At 42.9% G+C, this 19696-nt stretch overlaps 1 protein-coding gene and 1 pseudogene across 1 annotated transcript in view; one reads left to right on the plus strand and one right to left on the minus strand.

Annotated features, from left to right (window-relative positions):
* Positions 1-19696, plus strand: part of METAP1 (methionyl aminopeptidase 1) — a 75389-nt gene that overhangs the window by 17428 nt on the left and 38265 nt on the right. The window lies entirely within an intron of this gene.
* On the minus strand, positions 16216-17023 carry LOC112624703 (annotated as a pseudogene).

The raw sequence follows: 19696 nt of genomic DNA on the forward strand, positions 1-19696 counted from the left end.
GATCGTCCGGCACTCCCCAGTGAGATGAACCCAGTACCTCAGTTGAAAATGCCGAAATCACCGGTCTTCTGTGTCGCTGGCGCTGGGAGTTGAAGACTGGAGCTGCTCCTATTCGGCCATCTTGCTCCGCCCCCCCGTATATGTGTATTTGTTGAAACATTTTGGAAATAAGACACATAAAACACAACACTGAATCTGTTAAATATTCAACAAGCATTTTCTAATGACAAGGGCATTCTTAACTATAATACCATTATTATACCTAAGAAGATTAATAGGAATTCTCTGATTTCATCTAATAGGCTAATCTTACTTAAATTTCTCAATTATCTCCCAAATGTCATCCATAAAAGCTTTTTTGTTTGTTTTGCTTTTTTGGTTGTAGAATCAGGAACCTATCAAAGCACAAATACAGCATTTGGCTGTCATGTCTCTTAGTTTAGAATAGTCCTCATCTTATTTTCATGATACTAACTTTTTGAAGAGGCTAGTCAATTGTCTTGTAGAATATTACACATTTTTGATTAACTGATTGTTTCCTCAGAGTGTCTTTAAGTTGTTCTTTTGTCCCCTGTGGTTTCTGTAAGCCAGAAACCCGACTGCTTTGTTAGATTTGTGAAACACTTTTTGTTTTTTTAGACAGGTTCTAAAAAAAAAAAGAAAACCTGCCCAGGCTACAGTGCAGTGGTGTGATCATGGCTCACTACAGCCTCCGGGGCTCAAGTGATGCTCCTGCTTTGGCCTCCAGAGTAGCTGGGACCACAGGCATGCCACCATGCCTGGCTAATTTTTGTACTTTTTGTAGATATGGAGATCTCCCTATGTTTCCCGGGCTGCTGTCTAACTCCTGGGCTCAAGTGATCTGCCTGCCTCGGCCTCCCAAAGTACTGGGATTACGGGTGTGAGCCACTGCGCCTGACTGTGAAATGCTGTTGACAGGACTCACAGGTGATGTTACCCACTTCACATTTCATCACATCAGGAGGCACAGAGTGGCTGGTGGTTCTGTTCCTAGCAGAGCACCATTGATTGCACAGGTGCTTCTTTTTAACCTCACAATTGGCATTTAATCTGTGGGATCATATTCTGGCACTTGGAGAATATGCATTTTCTTAACAATCTTTCTCTGAGTAGTTTTAGCATCGCGATGATCGTTACCTGATAATTATTTCAGTGGAGGTTGCACATGGTGATTTTCTCCCTAATTCTGTCATTTAATAGCTGATTTTTTTTTTTTTTTTTCCTGTAAGGAAGAGTTTTCTCTCATCAAATGATGAATGAACTATGTTCCACCATTCCTACCAAGAAGATAGAAATGGTTGTGTACTGGGCACTTCCTAGTAGTTGCAAATGTTTGTTGTTTTCAATTAAGACCTTTGTATTGTTTTCTTTTTCATGTTCAAATTGTCTCAAATTTGATTAGTGTTATCACCTTTAAAGTTGCTTCTATATCCTTTTGAGTCTCCTCCATTACTCTCTTGATTGCTTCCTAGCTCTCTGGCATATGATAAAACACATTCCCTTATAGTTTCCCAACCCCAGATCTGCAGTCAGTCTTGTTTCTGAGCAGCCCTGGTTTCTGGGAGGAATGTTTTTAGAAATCTAGATCTGAGTGCTAGGTATGCTTTCTCCTGTAATGTCCTCGCCTTTAGAAGTGGTAGTGACATCTTCAAGGAACGTTGCTGATGTGGAGGACACAGATAAAACAGCTAAAGAACAGTTTTAAAAGCAGTGCACTAAGTAGCTGAACGATGGACTAGGTAAAGACAGGCTCTGAAAGGCCTCATGAAGGAATTAAGAACTGAATTTTGATAAATAAAATAGGTGAAAATCAAATAGATGAGTAGGTAAATAAAACGGTATATATTAAGGTGAAGGAGAGGACATTCTCTGCAGGGAAAGGATGTGTTTATGGAAGTAGGAGCAAGCTGAGGCAGGTAGGTAGTAGCAAGTAGATTAGCAGCTTTAAGGAAGAGTCCAAGAAATATAAGGAAATGAAATGATTGTTAGTAGGGATAGAGGCCTTGCTGTTCAGTTGAATATTTTTTTCCAAAATGTAAATATTTCCTTTTAAATATTTTATTATAAAAAGGAGTACATAATCTTTGCAGAAATTTAAAACAGAGGTGTGTTAAGTGAAAACTATCATAAATCTAGCATCCTAAAACCAAAGCATTGTTTGGTTTCTTATCTTTCCAGACTTTTACATATGTATTATATACAGGTTAAGAACATGGATGCTGTCTTAAGAGGGCCTGCATTCAAAACCTGTACTTGCCGTTAATTACCTCTGTGTTTTTTGGACATGTTAATCTGTTCCTCAGCTCTCTTATCTGTAAAATGAGATATCTGTGATGAATGTGATGGTGTTGTGAGGATTAATTCTCTGCCTGATCAGTGCTTGTTATATAGTAAAATCTCAAATGTTAGCTGTTGTTTTTTTCTTTCAAAATAAAATAGAATATTTGCTCTGCATTATATACACCTATACGGTTTTGTAATTTACCATTTTTTACATATCTTTTAAAAATTTGTTACAAAAAACACATTTAACTTTACTGTCTTAAATATTTTTATGTGTGTAGTTCAGTAGTGCTAAGCATATTTACATTGTGAAACAGAGCTCTAGAACATTTTCATTTTGCAGAACTGAACTCCATACCCCTGAAACAGCAACTCTTGTTTTTCCTGTTTCCCAAACCCCTGGTAACTACTATTCTACTTTTTGTGATAATTTGACTACTTTAGATACCTCTTATAAGTCGAATTACACAATATTTGTTCTTTAGTGACTGGCTGATTTCACTTAATGCCCTCAGAGTTCCTTCATGTTGTAGCCTGTAACAGGGTTTCCTTTGTAAGGCTGCATAGTATTTCATTTTATGTGTACCGCATGTTGTATTTATCCATTCTTCTCTTGTTGGACATTTGGGTTGTCTCTACCTGTTGGTTATTGTAAATAGTGCTGATGAACATGAGAGTGCAAATATCTCCTTGAGACCATGCTTTCAGTTCTTTTAAACATATACCCAGAAGTGGGATTGCTGGATCACACGATTATTTGTTTTAGTTTTTTGAGGAGCAATCATTCTGTTTTCTGTAGTAGTTGGATTGTTTTACAATTCCAACACAATGTGCAAGGGTTCTGATTTCTCCACATCCCCACCAACATTTGTTCTTTTCTGTTTTGCTTTTTTCATAGTAATCATCCTAATGAGCTGATATTTCATAGGGGTTTTGATTTGCATTTTTCTGATGATTAGTGATGTTGAGCACCTTTTGTATGCCTGTTGGCTAGTATATATCATTTTTGGAGAAATGTCTGTTTAAGTCCTTTGCCCATTTTTAAAATTGGTTTAATTCATTTTTTGATGTTACGTTGAAGGAGTTTTAAAATATAACCTAGATATCAACCCATTACCAGATATATTATTTGCAAATCTTTTCTCCTATTCCATCGGTTGCCTTTTACTCTGTTGATTGTGTCCTTTGATGAACAAAAGTGTTTAAGTTTGAATAATCTCATCTGTCTGTTTTTACTTTAATTGCCTGTGCTTTTGGTGTCATATCCAAACAGTCATTGCCTAGTCCATTGTCATAAAGTATTTCCCCATTTCCCGTACGTTTTCATCTAGGAGTTTTATAGTTTTGGGTCTCATGTTCAGGTCTTTACTCCATTTTTAGTTAATTTTTATATATGGTTAAGACAAGGGCACAACTTTATTCTTTGGCACTTGGATCCAGTTTTCCCAACAGTGTTTATTGAAGAGACTATTCTTTGTCTATTGGCACCCTTATCAAAAATCATCTGAGGCCAGGTGTGGTGCCTCACACCTGTAATCCCTGCACTTTGGGAGGCTGAAGCTGGAGGATTGCTTGAGCCCAGGAATTCAAGACCAGTTTGGGCAAGATGATGAAATCCTATCTCTACAAAGAATACAAAAATTAGCCAGGCGTGTTGGCATGTGCCTGTAGTGCCAACTACTTGGGAGGCTGAGGCAGGAGGACCCCTTGAGCCCCAAGAGTTTGGGGCAGCAGTGAGCTATGATTGTGCCACTGCACTCCAGCTTAGGTGACAAGGTGAGACCCCATCTCTAAAAAACAAACAAACAAAAAACCCCAAAAAACACATATGATCAAATACACAAGAATTAATTTCTGGATTCTGTTCCATTTGTCTGTGTATCTGTTTTTATGCCAGTATTACACCGTTTTCATTACTACAGCTCTGTAGTGTGTTTGATATCAGGAAGTGTGAGTCTTCCAAATTTGCTCTTTTTCTGAATTGTTTTGGCTATTTGGGTCCCTTGAGATTTCATATGAATTTTAGAATTTTTTTCAATTTCTGCAAAATATGCCTTTGGGATTTTGGTAAGGATTGCATTGAATCTGTAAACTGCTTTGGGTAACATTGACATCTTAACCATATCAAGTTTTCAGATCCATGAACATGGGATGTCTATTTGTGTTGTCTTTACTTTCTTTTGGCGATGTACTGTAGTTTGCAGTGTACAAGTCTTTTAACCTCCTTAGTTTAGGTTTATTTCTAGGTATTTTATTTTTAATGCTATTGTAAATGGAATTGTTCCTTAATTTATCTTAAAATTATTCATTGTTAGTGTATAGAATTGCAACTGATTTTTGTGTGTTGATTATCCCGCAACTTTATTAGCTCTAACAGTTTTTTTTTTTTTTTTTTAATGAAATCTTTAAGGTTTTCTACATGTATAAGATCATGTCATCTGTGAACAGAGATAATTTTGCTACTCCCTTTTTAATTCGGATGCCTTTTATTTCTTTTTCTTGGCTAATTGCTCTGGCTAGGACTTCCAATACAATGTTGAGTAGAAGTGATGAGAGCTGGCATCTTTATCTTGTTCCTGGACTTAGATGAAAAGCTTTCAGTCTTTCACCATTGAGTTTGATGTTAGTTATGGGCATCTTGTATATGAGCTTTGTTATGTTGAGGTAGTTTTGTGTATTCCTAGTTTGTTGAGTGTCTTTGTTTTGAAGGAGTATCAGATCTTGTCAGATGGTTTTTCTGAATCAATTGAGATGATATGTGATTTTTATCCTTCATTCTGTTAATGTGATGTATTAAATTGATTTTTGTTTTCGAATATTCTTGCATTCCCGGAATAAATTCCACTTGGTCATGGTGTATAGTCCTTTCAGTGTGCTGTTGAATTCGTTACTGTTGTTCAAGATTTTGCATCAATATTTATAAGGGATACTGGTCTTTAATCTGTATCTGGCTTTGGTATAAGGGTAATGCTGGTTTCAAAGAATGAACTTGGGCTGGGTGTGGTGGCTGACGCCTGTAATCCCAGCACTTTGGGAGGCTGAGACAGGTGGATCACCTGAGGTTGGGAGTTCGAGACCAGCCTGACCAACATGGAGAAACTCTATCTCTACTAAAAATACAAAGTTAGCCAGGCGTGGTGGCACATGCCTGTAATCCCAGCTACTCGGGAGGCTGAGGCAGAACTGCTTGAACCCAGGAGGCGGAGGTTGCGTTGAGCAGAGATCGCTCCGTTGCACTCCAGTCTGGGCAACAAGAGTGAAACTCCATCTCAAAAAAGAAAAAAAAAAAAAAGAATGAGCTTGCAGGTTTTCTCTCCTCCTTTTTAGTTATTGAGTCTTATCTCTTTTTTTCTTCGGTAATCTAGCTAAGGGCTGGCCACTTTTTTTCTTTTCATTGTTTTTGTTTTTTTTGGTACAGTTGGGGTCTTGTTATGTTGTCCAGGCAGGTCTTGCATTCCTGGCCTCAGGCAGTCCTTCCACCTCAGTCTTCCTTATTGCCTATTAGTTGCTAATATTTATTATTCTGTTAGCATTAGGTTTTATCTTTTTTTCTTTTTCTAGTTCTTGAGGTAAAAGTTGGGTTGTTAATGTGAATTTTTTTTTTTTTTTTTTTTTAAGACAGAGTCTTGCTCTGTCACCCAGGCTGGAGTGCAGTGGCACGATCTTGGCTTACTGCAACCTTTGCCTCCTGGATTCAAGCAATTCTTCTGCCTCAGCCTCTCGAGTAGCTGGGCTTACAGGCGTCTGCCCCCACGCCCGGTTAATTTTTGTATTTTTCGTAGAGACAGGGTTTCACCATGTTAGCCAGGCTAGTCTCGAACTCCTGACCTCAGGTGATCTGCCCTGCCTTGGCCTCCCAAAGTGCTGGGATTACAGGCATGAGTCACCACACCCGGCTGAGGTGTTTCTTTTTTAGTGTATGTGTTTACAGCTATAGACTTTCGTTTTGAGACATCTTTGGCTGTATCCTGTAAGTTTTTTTTTTTTTTTTAGGATTTAAAGAAGTTTATTCTGAACCAAGTAAGAGTGACCAAGGTCTGTGACACAGCCCCAAGAGTTCTTGAAAACGTGTACCCAAGGTGGTTGGGTTACAGCTTGATTTTATACATTTTAGGGGGACAGAAGTTACAGGCAGACATTAATCAGTACATGCAAGGTGTGCACGAGTTTGGTCCGCAAAGGTGGGACAACTTGAAGTGGGGGCTTCCAGGTCATAGGTGGGTTCAGAAAGATTTTCTGATTAGCAGTTGGTTGAAAGAGGCAAGTTATTATCTAGGGACCTGGAATTAATAGAAAGGAGTGTCTGGATTAACATAAGGGATTGTGAAGACCAAGGTTCTTACTATGCATTCCATAAGGTTTGGTATGCAAAACTTATGGGATATGTTTTTGTTTTTATTTGTGTAGAAGTTCCCTTGCGACTTTTTCTTTGACCCATTGGATTGAGAGTATGTTTCATTTCCACATATTTGTGGATTTTTCACTTTTCTAACTTACCTATTTTTTTTTTAAACCTAAGACATTGTAGACTTCTTTGCATGTGTAAGATTAATTTCATTACTTCTTTCTTTTACAAAAATATTTTTGTTTTCTATAAATACATTTGGAAGAAATTATTTCTTCCCAACTGAGTCCACCCCATTAACTGTCAATTTTTTCTACATAAAAAAGATGCTAATACCACCCTCACCTGTGACTGCTAAACAGAAAAAGATTACCTGGACTAGGCATTATTCCCCTAGTTGGAAATAAAGGCTGTTGGGCACGGGAGTTTGATCTTGTAAAGAAATCAATACTGACAAAGGATCTCAGCAAGGCTAGTTTACTTTCTGCAGAAAGGGTGCACTCGCCAGCAGTCCAGCCACGAGAGCATACTGGACAAAGGAGACGGGAACATTTATAACCTTTACATCCTGATGCAATCCCCGATGGCTGTGCCCCATTCCCATTGGCTGGGATGGGACCTCACACTCTAAACTTAACTCGGTTGGCTAATAATTTAAAACTTTCCTAAATAGGAAGAAGGGAAAGAGGACAAAGAAAAGAGGAAGTTAGTGATGAGAAGTCAGAGGGGTTCCCAAATAAGGAATGGCACGTATCCTGATCTGGGACTCATTTAGCCTTGTGTCAACCTTCCGGAACAAGTTGGGGCAGCCTTGGAATATACACATACAAACATTTAACTGGGGAATGATAAATCCTTTATGGATTTAAGAAACTTTGAAGAACTTCTCCATTCCTTACAATTCCCTCCTCTTTTTGTTTTACAATTCTTCAAACTTGTCTAGCAAGTCTCTACTTTGTTGTTTGGCTTGATCCCCTAATAAAAGCAACCTTTCCAAATAGGGTTGGGGAGAGGCAGAGGATAGATTAAGGGTTGTACTGATGAGCCTTTGTATAAGCCCTTGAATACAGGGTATAACACAACGTCCCCCAAGTAGAAGTATACCTAACACAGTTATTGAGGAAGTGAGGATTGAGGTTGGGGTGTCTTTCCAATTTCCAAACCAGTTTTCTAACCAGCTAGAGACGGGTTATTTATGCCAGAGTTCTTAGCTAGCTCGTTTGATAAAGCAGCAAGTCCCTCTAGGGCTCTTGTTATACTTCTGTCTGAGGCCGTGTTATTCAGAATGAACGTGCAGCACTGGGTTTTCTGTTTTCCTGTGTCATTTGGCTGGTAGATCTTAATTGATCTATAGTTCCCCTAACCACGTCTTTGGTGTAGTTAACTTATCATTGTTGATTATACTAAATAGAGCTTATCCAGTCTACATTTTTGTTTATCCTGACCCACCAAAATAATGTTGACTCGAATCTAGTAGTTATCTGATCTCTGACCTTAAATTCATCAGGAACCCCCCTTGGAACACCTGTTGCTTCTAGGTAGATAAGAGGATCAAAGGATCCGCAAGGAGCTCTTCTAGCATGTTGGTGGTGGGGCGTTTCCTTTTTTTGTTGGTGAAATGCCAGGGTAAAAGGGATAGGCGATTGGACTGGAGTGCAGGTACCACTCCAGTTATCCGGTGGAGTATCCAGTAAGTGCCCTCCCACAATGCCACCATATGTTCCACTTAAGGATGGCTGATGGAGGCCTGATGGGTTAGCTCTTAGAAGTGCCTTACCTCCTTGCATTCCTGTGAAATTTCCAAGGAATATTGAGTTCTCCTGCCGTGAGAGGCATGAGGCAAACTGTACCCTGGAAGATGGAGGCTGAATGGCCCTCAGGGGCTGACCTGCAGGGTGTTGTATCTCTCTGCAGGATATAGCAGAGAGAGAGCTTGGCAAGAGTCATCATTCCAGGCTGTAGAATCTTGAAAGAGAGCTACCACACACTCCAAATCCGTCGCATGTGAAGACCACTTAAGTGGAAAGGGGACAGTCTGGGCCTCTGGCCTACCGTGTGCACAAGTTTAACAGTCGATTTTGTTTAGAGTGCGGACAGAATATTTGATCCATTCTAACCAGGCATTTGCATCTTGATACCCTGTCTCAATAGCTAAAGTCTGCTTTAAGTCATTTACTTGTGCTACTGATGCTTTTGTCTTATCATTTAGTAAGGGATTAATCAGGATAATAAAAGTTTGATTTAAAGCCAAGACTACTGGGGTTGGAGAAGGGAAAGGAGGAGGAGGGAGAAGGCGTATTTCAAACATGCCTATAGGATCCTTCCTGTTGACATTTGCCCCAATACCATAGAGATGGCTGATAGCTGGCTGATTATCCATATTAGTTGAATCAGCAATAGAAATAAGAAAAAGGTTACACTGACAAAGCTTGCAATCAGGGGAAGTGCTTCCTTTGGTAAAATAAAGATTAGGCCTAAGCTCAGTACAAACCCTTTCTGTAGAGGTCCAGCCTCTGTATTGAGTGGTCTGTAGAACACCATTCCAACTGCTGCAAGGCTGCCATTCGGTGGGAATGAAGAAGCGGTGTCTTGGCCGTAATTGATCGCATCTATGGGAGTGAGAGACTGTTAGATTAATTGGGGGACCAGGACATAAATATTTTTCTGAGGAGGCTAGTTGTTTTTGGTTATGTAGGTCCCCGCATAGTGTCACTAGACAAGTGTCAAAGGGTATCACTTGAGGCGATTCCAATCTAGTTATGTTAATAATAAAATGAGAGATAGTGAGAGGAAAGAAAGAAAAATAGAAACAAAGGTATATTAGGTTCTTCTTAATTTTAACTTGGTGGGACTTGGCCCGGGGACGACAGCCCAGAATTCTGAGAGTGTCGACACTTTCTTGACTCAAGTGTGATGGGTCTGCCCCTTCTCGGCAGCGCGAACTGCGGTTTTGGTGGTCAATAACACGAGGTAGGGTCCTTCCCAGATTGGCTCGAGCCTTCCTTCCTTCCATCCCTTTATGAAGACGTGGTCTCCAGGCTAATGCAAGTGTACTGGGAATTCCAAGGGTGGTGCTTGTGCTAAAAGACCTTTGGTTTTAAGGGAAGAAAAAGTAGAGGAGAGTCCAGATATGTATTTTCTAAGGAACTGATCTTTGGTTTCAAAGGTAGGCACATCAGCTGAGGAATGTAAACAAGGCAATCCATATAACATTTCACAGGGGGATGAACGTATATCTCTTCGGGGAGCTGTCCCAATTCTGAATAAAGCAATAGGGAGGCATTTGGTCCATGGTGGGTGAGTCTCTAAAATTTAGTTAGATGACTTTTAAGAGTCTGATTCATTCTTTCTACTCTCCCGGAGGAGGAGGGGTGCTAACGAATATGGCATTCCCATTCTGTGTCCAGCACCTGGGCCAGTTTTGTAATAATGTGTGCCGTAAAGTGGGTCCTATTATCTGAGTCAACATTTTCTATTAATCCAAACTATGCTATAATATATTCAATTAAAGCCTTCACTACATTACTGGCAGTGGCCTTTGAGAAAAGAGTGGCCTCTACCCAATGAGTGAGATGGTCTACTATCACTAATAGGTATTTTAGCCTACTGGCAGTATTTCGGTATAATCAACTTGAACACTTTGGAATGGTCTCAGCCTAGGTGTTCTTCCTCCTCGAGGTAGTTTCTTTAGGGCCTGCTTATTAGTTTTCTTACAGATAATGTAGCTGTCAGTGACCTGTCTGGCCAGGGTATAGATCCCAGTACATCCGTAGACTGAGGACAGCGTCACATAGGGCCTGAGGGCCCCAGTGCGTTCCTTGGTGTAAGTGGGACAGAACTTCTCTCATAAGGAGTTTGGAGAGCATCTCTTTCTGATCTGAGAGAATCCATTTACCTTCTGTATTTTCTTTAGCCCACATTTCGCTCAGTTTTTCCTTTTAGGCGGAAGAGAAAGTAGCTAATTTGGGGGAGAGGAGGCAGGGGGTTAGATGAAATATTTGTTTCACAGCCCTTGCTGCTCTTTTGGCTACCTGATCTGCAGGATTATTACCTCTATTTTCAAATGAAAAGTCATGCTGGTGTCCAGGGACATGTACAATTGCTGTTTCTCCTGGTAGCTGGAGATTATTTAAAACACAAGTCACTAATGACTCATGAGCAAGCTCTCGACCTTGGCTGTTCATCAGGCCTCTTTCTGTCCCAGTTTTTCCAAATGTATGCGCTACCCCAAAAGCGTACTTAGCGTCTGTGTAAGTGGTTCCTATCTCATTTTCTAGATATTTAAGGGCCTGACTGAGAGCAAGTAGTTCACAGCCTTGGGCGGAATAGGTATCAGATAATTGCCCTGATTCAATTTCCTCAAGAGTTTCTCCATCCACCACAGCATATCCACTGTGCCTGTTTCCATCAAACATCTGAGAGGACCCATCTAGGAACAAATGTCGTCTTGTTTTATAAGGGGTTTCAGATAGGTCTGGTCGAACCTTGGTATGATAATTAATTAAATCTGGACACAAATGCTCTGTCTGCAGCAATGGATTCCCTGTTAAGAATCCGGCAGGGTTGAGTGAACTGTCAGTGGTTATAGTTAGATCATCTCTTTCTAATAGGATAGCCTCATACTTTAAAATCCTAGAATCAGTCAGCTAGCTTTCCGCTTTTTGATTTAGGATGACTTTGACCTCAAGGGGTGTACTTACTGTTAAGTATCCCCCAAAGGTAATCTTTCTGCTTTCTTCCACTAATATGGCAGTGGCTGCCACAGACTGGATGCACTGGGGACACCCACTGGCAACTGGATCTAAGACTTTGGACAGAAAGGCAACTGGTTGCTGGTGGACTCCACGTTCTTGAGTGAGTACTCCAAGGGCCACTCCACTGTCTATGTTAACAAGAAGATGAAAGGGTTTTTCTAAAGAAGGCAGGGCTAAGACAGGGGCGGATACCAATCATGCTTTTCATTCGTTTGGTCTACTTCATTAGAAGTCCTTATAAGCGGGTCTGGCCCATTTTTAGTTAATTTCTCATATAGCAATTTAATTCTTAATGCATAAGAATCAATCCATAATCTACAGTATCTAATCAATGCCAGAAATTTTGTAAGTTCCTGTTTTGTTTGAGGCAGGGGCAAGGAGACATTTCCCTTGACCTGTTCAGGTCCTAGTCTCCTTTTGCCCGTGCTAATTAGATGACCTAAATATCTAACTTCTGGTTCTACATATTGGAGCTTTTCTTTGGAGACCTGCAGTCCCTTAGAGTATAAGTGATTCAGGAAATACACAGAGTATTGACTTTCTTTTTCTATGTCTTCTCCAGATACAAATATGTCATCCATATATAGGATTAAATGTAAATGTGGTGGAGTGTCTGTCTCGCTAATAATGCCGTCTAGAGCATGAGTAAAAATATTTGGTGAATCCGCAAATCCTGGGGCAGTACTATCCACTGGTACTGCTGCTTCTGTCCTGTATGGGGGTCCTCCCATTTGAATGTGAATAGATCTCGGCTGTCCTCAGCCAAAGGACATGCCCAGAAAGCATCCTTTAAGTCTATTACAGTAAACCATTGATGACTTTACAGAATTTTACTAAGGTTAGTATATGGATTTGGCATAGCAGGGTGAGTGGTTTGAACTATTTCATTTATAACTCTGAGATCTTATACTAATCGGTAGGATCCATCTGGCTTCCTGACAGGTAGGATAAGGGTATTATACGGAGACATGCAAGGCTCTAAAAGTTCATCTTTAATAAGGCCTTCAGTCACAGGTTTTAGTCCTACCTGGCCTTCCAAGGAAATCAGGTATTGCTTCCTCTGGGCTACTGCCCCTTGGAACCTTTAAATGTATTTATGTCGGGGGAATCTGTAACCTCCCTTGGTTTCCTTCTCTTGACCATAAGTCCGGATGGATTTTCCTCTCCTCAGTGGTAGTTAGCAGGTGGAGAGAGGGAAGGAACCCCTTTGGCCGTACTTGCAGTCCAAGACCTAACTTTAGCATTAAGTCTCTTCCTAACAAATTAGTGCCTGCTTCAGGAAATAATAGAAATTGAATATTAGCTGCCCGATTTTTGTATCTGACTTCTGTATCTTCTAGGATTTTGGCCTTAAACCTCTCTCCTTTCACCCCAGATGCTAGTAGCTCTCCTGGAGAACAGCTTAGGCCACTTGGAGAAAAGCATAAGGGAGAACAAGTTGCTCCAGAACCAATGAGGAATGTTATTAGTTCATGGTTTGGTCCCACCTCTAAATTTATCAAGGGCTCTTAGTGGGAATCAAGGTGGAAAAGAAAGAGCCCCTGACTCCCCTGTTCTTCCTCTCCAAAGGTTGGCATGGAATTTCGTCTGTGGCCTTTAGCTCAGGGCATTCTCTCTTAAAATGGCCCAGTTTTCCACATTTATGATACCTATCCTGTCCCCCTTCTCGTTCTCTTCTGGAGCTCCTTTGTTTTGATTTCTGTTCATCTGTTCTACATCTCCAACTTTTATGACACATGCTATGGTCTTCCCATGTTCCATTTCGACCTTGCCCCCTAACTGTCTGTGCGATGGCCCCCGTGGGCGCTGGTCAAAATCTCATCCCAGGTATATTTGGTCCTGGTGAACTCTGCCAAAAAATTTTTGCCTTTTATTTTTATCTGTCTTCATCCCTTCTCATGTATGCTTTCTGTGCTGCTTCTAAAAGTTCTTCAGTTGACCGAGTTTTCCACCTCTCTATCTTTTATAGCTTCCTTGCAATATCTGGCCAACTATTGGTAACAAAATGGAATTTTAACATACCTTGTCCTAGTGGACTGTCAGGATCTATATCAGTGTACCTTCTAATCTGCTCCCTTAGTCCGTCTAAAAAGTGCGTAGGTTCCTCATCTTTCTCTTGTTCATCAAAGACCTTAGTGAGGTTTTGGGGTCTGGGTGCAGACTCCTTGATACCTTTTATAATTAATTCTTGTAGATCCCTCATATTCTCCTGGTGAACAGCATTATTATTATTCCATTGTGCGTCCAGAGCAGGAAATGTAACATTCGCTGCTGGAATATTTTGACCGGCAGGGTTATCACGTTCCCAGGTCCCCATAGCAGCTCTACAGATCATGTTTCACTCTTCCTTTGAAAAGAGTATACCAGCTGGGTGCAGTGGCTCATGCCTGTAATCCCAGCACTTTGGGAGGCTGAGGCAGGCGGATCACAAGGTCAGGAGATCGAGACCATCCTGGCTAACACGGTGAAACCCTGTCTCTACTAAAAACACAAAAATTTAGCTGAGTGTGGTGGCGGGCGCCTGTAGTCCCAGCTACTTGGGAGGCTGAGGCAGGAGAATGACGTGAACCTGAGAGGCGGAGCTTGCAGTGAGCCGAGATTGTGCCACTGCACTCCAGCCTGGGCCACAGAGCGAGACTCCGTCTCAAAGGAAAAAAAAAAGGAAAAGAGGATACCCAGGATTGACATTAATTCAGTCCAAGTATATAGTTTGGGACCTAAAAACTGGTCAGTTTGCTCTACTACTCTCTCTGGGTCATCTAGCAAAGGCTTAAGCCCTTTCTTTAGACCTCGGACTTCAGAGGGGGTTAAAGGGGCGTTCAAGAATCCAACTGCGCCCCTACCCTGTGGCACCTCCTTTAGAGGGAAGAACTGAAAAGCTGGCTCTTTGGAAACACAGGGAAAGGGAAATTTTTGAATATTCCTTCTACATTGTTCTCTCTCTCTCAAGCCCTCTTTTTAAGGAGAGATCAGAGGCTTCTGCCTATGGAGCCTGAGGAGGAGGAGGTGGGAATGCCGTTGCCTGAGGAGGAGGAGGCGGGACTAGAAATGGAGGAAGATGGTTTAGGGGATCTCACTGGATATTCTCTTTTTACCCTCCTCCATCCCTTTCTTCAGATCCCTTAGGGGATAAAGAGAAACTGGCCCCTGCTGCCAGCACATGGCATAGTCTATCTCTTCTGAAGACATAGGACTCTTGCTATTAACATAGAGTTTTAGAAGCTGGCAGACCCAGTCTTCATTTGAGCCATACTTTGGCCAGAAAACAGCAGGATTTAAAATTGGTTCTTGGGTCCACAGAAAGCAACAATACTTGATCATTAGTTGCTTTTTCTTATGTTTAGTCCTTTCATTTTCTTTCCAATGTGTAAGCATAAGTCCTAAAGGACTATGAGGAGGGATTCAGTCTTTCTTGCCTCCTTCATCTCTGACCTGGTTTCCAGTTCCAGGCCTACCAGAAGTATTCCGCATATTGGGTGAGACTTTTTCCCAGTAGACTCAATCCCCCAGATCCTCCAGCTCAGAGGTATCTTGTCTGCTCAAATGTATTTCCTCCTTTTCCCCTGGGATTAGCCTTCCCCTTTTTAGTCTTAGTTTCTTTATTGCCTGTATTCTCAGTTCCCTGGAGATAACTTTCTCCCCTCTGTTCCCTGTCCTGAAGATAATCCACACTCGTCTTACAGTCACTTTCTCTCAACCGCAATCATTCACTCACATACATCCCACATATTCCCTCAAGGAAGGACCACTAAAGTAGTTGTTTGCCGCCTTCTAACAGTTTTTCCTACCTTGGCTCACGCACGAGGTCTCCTGGTCCCGCGATTTTAAAAGTTTCTCCTTGTCCCCTGCATTGCTGAGAATCCAAATGTATTCCTCGCAGCAGGTAAGCCCTGGCTATCTCCCTGGGGCTGCCGCAACAGGATGGTTGGGCGCCTCCCTACAAGAGAGGACCAAGGACCGGAGGGGAAACAGTGTCCCTCTACAGGCCACGAAATTTATGGGCACAGGAGTTCGATGTAAAGAAATCAACTCCGAGACAAAGGATCTCTCAGCAAGGCTAGTTTACTTTCTGCAGAAAGGGTGCACTCCCCAGCAGTCCAGCCATGAGAGCACACCGGACAAAGGAGACGGGAACATTTATAACCTTTACATCCTGATGCAATCCCCGATGGCTGTGCCCCATTCCCATCGGCTGGGATGGGACCTCACACTCTAAACTTAACTCGATTGGCTAATAATTTAAAACTTTCCTAAATAGGAAGGGAAAGAGGACAAAGAGAAGAGGAAGTTAGTGATGAGAAGTCAGAGGCGTTCCCAAATAAGGAATGGCACGTATCCTGATCTGGAACTCATTTAGCCTTGTGTCAACCTTCCGGAACAAGTTGGGGCAGCCTTGGAATATACACATACAAACATTTAACTGGGGAATGATAAATCCTTTATGGATTTAAGAAACTTTGTAGAACTTCTCCTTCCCTTACAAGGGGCAGGAAGTGGGATTTTAAGAGGACCCTATAGCAGCAGGCAGCCAAGAGTCAAACAAAACAAGCATGTGCAATAGTCATAATCATGCTATTGTGACCGTATGAATTAGCCAGGCATGTACAGGAGTTCAGATGGGGGAATAGTGGAAGCCCACAAAACTTCCACTTTTGGGCCCTCACCAAAGCGGTGAGACTGGGCCCTCACCAGTGCAGAGACACTGGTCTGAGAAACACAATGAAATGTCTACCTGGGTAGTCATGATCATTCTATTATGAGGTAGACAGGAAGCAGAGTGGGGCCAGGAGATGGAAGGGGCCACCCTCGCCCTCAGGAGTCCCTGACTAGGGAAGGTCCTTCTACGCTCTCTGAGGGTGGTGGGGCCCCAAATATCCTGGCCAGGAACGCTTTGTTGGAGCGGGTCTTGTCCTGGGCAGTTGCCAGGTGAGCCCATTCACGCCCCCTGGCTGTGCTGCTTTCCGGGCCGTCAGTTCCTGCTCAGTAGGCTGCTGGGCAAATGTCCAGGAGCCATCTGGGTGAACAAGGTCCCCATCAGCAGCAAAAAAGCGTTGTCCCCATTCCACACTTTGAAGATAGAAGACGGTCTCACACTTGGCCTGAGGGACCTCCGCTCTCAGGCGCTGTCTGCCTGTGTACCTGGCGCTCGCTGTGGTGGGACCAGGTGAAATGGTGCAAGTACTCCAGATTCCATAGGTCATAATGGAAGGGGCTACACCTGCAGGCACCCATAGGCGTGTTGTGTAGACTGGCCGCCACGCTCTTGGCTCTGTGCTTGTCACGGAACTCCACCCATCCCTCGTTGTAGTCCTTGCTGTAGGACTGCTTTTTTTCCCTCCCATGGCTGCTGCTGCCTTCTTCTTACATCTCATGAACCAGTCCTCAGCCTGAAAGAAAACGCGTCTGACCTCACCACAGGTGCTAAGAAGGTTGCTGATGTGCAGGGGCTGGAAGTGTGGTGGGATATGGCCCAGGTACACAATACCTGGCACTACCTGCTTCTTGTTGCCACAGGCCTTTTCTTTGGATTCCTCCTGTTTCTCCTCTGCATCTAGTGTCTGGTTTGTCCCTTCCAGTGCCTTTGTTCTGTTGCGGCCTTCTCCGATTCCTCTGCCTCCATGTTGACTGACAAGAGCAGCACGACCTAATTTCATTAGGTCTAATGACTGCATAGATTCTAATGACTGCATAGATTCATTTGCACGATTAAATCATAATTTAACCTATTTTATATTGATGTATATCTGAATTCTCTTTAATTTTTCATAATTATAAGTAATGCTATAGTGAGCATTAAGTTGCATATGTTTTGCTCATTTGTCAGATTATTTCCTTTGGTTAAACTATTTGGAATTGAGCTACTGGGTCAAAGTATTTTTTTGTCTTTGTATATGTGTTTACATATTAAGTATTTGAAAGTATTTATATATATGTTGTATCTTGATACATGCAAATCCTTGTAGTTACCAGGTGACTACTCAGCTTTCTTGCTAACATTGTATGGTGTGCTTATTTCCTCACTCATCAACATGAATTGATGTTAGATTTGAGATGGTGGAAAAGAGATAATACAGGATTTTAAGGTAATAGGACACATTATGGGTGGTCACATTATGAAAACCATTTAATGTTAATTCTAGCCACTACTTTAGGATGGTTTGGAATAGGAAAGAATTTGAGAGAGGTTCAAGATGGGGAGATACATCGTGAAGCTGTTGTAGTTTGGCAAGTCAGTGGGGCCTAAAATAAGGTGGGAGTTAGTTGCACAGGTTAATTTGATAGATGCTAAAGTAGTGTAACCATACAGTGGGTTCACCTTGCTCGCTGCCTAGACAGAGCTGATTTATCAAGACAAGGCAATTGCAGTAGAGAAAGAGTTACTTACCCATGCAGAGCCAGTGTGTGGGAGATGGGAGTTTTATTACTCAAATCACTCTCCTCAAGCATTTGGGTAAGGAAGGAGACCACCCCTTGTATTGTCCTATGCCCAATTTCTGCCTCCAAAGAAAGAAGTAGTAAAAACTTAAAGGCAGAAATGAAATCCACAAGCAGACAGCCTGGCGCTGTGCCCTGGGCCTGGTAGTTAAAGATCAACCCCTGACCTAACCAGTTATGTTATCTATAGATTCCAGACATTGTATGGAAAAGCATTGTAAAAATCCCTGTCCTGTTCTGTTCCATTCTGATTACCGTTGCATGCAGCCCCCAGTCACCTATCCCCTGCTTGCTCAATCGATCACGACACTCTCACATGGACCCACTTAGAGTTGTGAGCCCTTAAAAGGGACAGGAATTGCTCACTCGGAGAGCTTGGCTCTTGAGACAGGAGTCTTGTCAATGCTCCCGTCCAAATAAACCTCTTCCTTCTTTAACTTGGTGTCTGAGGGGTTTTGTCTGCGGCTCTTCCTGCTACATGGGGATCAGCGTTTTTACAGATAATTTGGTTGGGGGGGTGGGCAGTGAGTCGGGAGTACTGATTGGTTGGGTCAGAGATGAAATCAGAGAGAGTCAAAGCTATCTTCTTGTGTCTGGAATTGGTGGGTTCTTGGTCTCGCTGACTTCAAGAATGAAGCTGTGGACCCTCACGGCGAGTGTTACCGTTCTTAAAGATGGTGTGTTTGGAGTTTCTTCCTTCTGATGTCTGGACGTGTCTGGAGTTTCTTTCTTCTGGTGGGTTCGTGGTCTCGCTGACTTCAGGAGTGAAGTTGCAGACCTTTGCGGTGAGAGTTACAGCTCTTAAAGGCAGTATGTCTAGAGTTGTTTGTCCCTCCTGGTGGGTTCGTGGTCTCACCGGCTTCAGGAGTGCAGTTGCAAACCTTCACAGTGAGTGTTACAGCTCATAAAGGCGAAGCGGACCCAAAGAGTGAGTAGCAGCAAGATTTATTGGGAAGAGTGAAAGAACAAAGCTTCCACCGTGTGGAAGGGGGCCCAAGTGGGTTGCTGCTAGCTGGCTCAGGCAGCCTGCTTTTATTCCATTATCAGGCCCCACCCACATCCTGCTGATTGGTCCATTTTTCAGAGAGCTGATTGGTCCGTTTTGACAGGGTGCTGACAATCCCTGAGCTAGACACAGAGTGCTGATTGGTGCATTTACAATCCATTGGCTAGACACAAAAGTTTTCCAAGTCCCCACTAGATTAGCTAAACATAGAGTACTGATTTTGGTGCGTTTATAAACCTTGAGCTAGACGCAGGGTGCTGATTGGTGCATTTACAATCCTTTAGCTAGACATAAAGGTTCTCTAAGTCCCCACCAGATTAGCTAGATACAGAGTGCTGATTGGTGCATCCACGAACCCCGAGCTCGACACAGAGTGCTGATTGGTGCATATACAATGCTTTCGGCTAGACATAGAAGTTTTCCAAGTCCCCACCTGACTCAGGAGCCCAGCTGGCTTCCCTAGTGGATCCTGCACCAGGGCCGTGGGCAGAGCTGCCCGCCAGTCCCACGCCACGTGCTTGCACTCATCAGCCCATGGGCGGTTGATGGGATCAGGCACCGCAGAGCAGGGGGTGGCATTCGTCGGGGAGGGTTGGGCTGTGTGGGAGCCCACTGCGTGGGGGCTCAGGCATGGCGGGCTGCAGGTCCCAAGCCCTGTCCCCTGGGGAGATGGCTGAGGCCCAGTGAGAATTCAAGCGTGGTGCGGGTGGGCTGGCAGTGCTGGGGGACCCCGCGTACCCTCCGCAGCTGCTGGCCTGGGTGCTAAGCTCCTCACTGCCTGGGGCCGGCAGCACCAGCTGGCTGCTCCGAGTGCAGGGCTCTCCGAGCCTGCACCTACCTGGAACTTGCGCT

The sequence above is a fragment of the Theropithecus gelada genome, chromosome 5 (genome assembly GCF_003255815.1).
Source record: "Theropithecus gelada isolate Dixy chromosome 5, Tgel_1.0, whole genome shotgun sequence".
In the NCBI taxonomy this organism is placed as follows: Eukaryota; Metazoa; Chordata; class Mammalia; order Primates; family Cercopithecidae; genus Theropithecus; species Theropithecus gelada.